The sequence below is a fragment of the Peromyscus maniculatus genome, chromosome 11, assembly GCF_049852395.1.
Source record: "Peromyscus maniculatus bairdii isolate BWxNUB_F1_BW_parent chromosome 11, HU_Pman_BW_mat_3.1, whole genome shotgun sequence".
NCBI lineage: Eukaryota > Metazoa > Chordata > Mammalia > Rodentia > Cricetidae > Peromyscus > Peromyscus maniculatus.
Window position 1 is genome coordinate 41,297,792 of NC_134862.1, and position 1,389 is coordinate 41,299,180.

Genomic DNA, 1,389 nt, shown 5'->3' on the forward strand with positions numbered 1-1,389 from the left:
GTTTGAAAGACTGACAGCGGAGCAGGCCACACCCACTGGCTGTGCTCTACAGTACGACACCAAGACAGGAAATGCTGCAGGAAGAGGGCATGCTGTGGACGCAGGAGCATGGGTACCGGCTCACAGACACACTGCCCACCCACACATCCTCCCCCTCACCTGGGGGGCAGGCACGCTTGGGTCCTCTGCCTTCTGGATTTCTCTAGCAAGTTGTCTGGCTACACCTTGACAACTCTGAGTGACCTTGGGTGTTTCCCTAGTCCCCACAAGCAATGCATCTACAAACTATCCCTTGGGTTGGGCTTGCAGACAATTCATACTTTCATTCATTCAACAAATATTTGTTGAGTCCCTGTTATGTACTGAAGCCAGTTCATTTCGCCTTCCCGGGGACACTTCCAACAGTGCTCGGCCGAAGCACCCTATGCCAACTCCAGCACACTTCAGAGCTTCTGGTTATCTCAGAGAGATGGAAGGGCAGCTCGGAGCTGGGATAGTCTAGTACAGGATGTCTTGGGAAAAAAAGGGGCACCTGGCATCAGGAAGGAATCCCACATGCTGGATTCCCACACTGCCTTCAGAGGTCTCCGGCTGCATCTGTGGCCATGGAACCCGCAGCTCTGCCCCCAAAGGCAGCTGGGGACCTAAGCATTACCATTGGCTCTGCTACATCGGCTCCTGGAAGGGGTGGAGCCTGCGGTGTAGAGAGTTACTGGCTTCTAGAACACCTTGCCTAAATTTGCTTCTTTACCGTCATGATCCTGAGCCTCATGCGTCTCTGATGGTTCTGAGCAGACTGCACGGGGACAGATTTCACAATGATTTAAGGTCAGGGACAGAACTGGAAACCAAGTCTCCACCTCAGCTCCTCCAGGGCCTCCAGACACCATTCATTCCCTTTCCCAGGGTGCTCAGAGGTCCACTGTCCCCCACCTCCAGTGCCCCAACCTTCAAAGCAAGAGCCTCAGAGCCCCACCCCTCAGGTGCCTTCAATAGCGTCCATTGTCCAAGAGGCTGTGTGGCTTGACCCCCAGCCCCATAAGTAGCAGGACAGCAAGCTCAGAGAGGAATCTGCCTGGTGCCCCTCCTCTGCGGACTGCCTTGGGGGAGTCTGTGGGGTAGCGGCCCCGCTGAATGTGACCTATTGTCTTTGGGGTGGATTTAGGAAGTGCCAAGCTCCCATCAAACAGCCCTGCTCCCGGGGTAAAAACAAAAAAAGGGCTGTTCATTTGGGACCTTTTCCCCCTTATCTCCTTCTCCTATCTCCTTAGGCTTAGCTCTGGTGTAGTGTTCAAAACCACTTCCCCTCCGAGCCAATCAGAAGCCGGGGCTCACCTGTGGCCCTGAGGTGAAGTTATTTATAAACGCCTCCCTGGATTATTTGAGCAG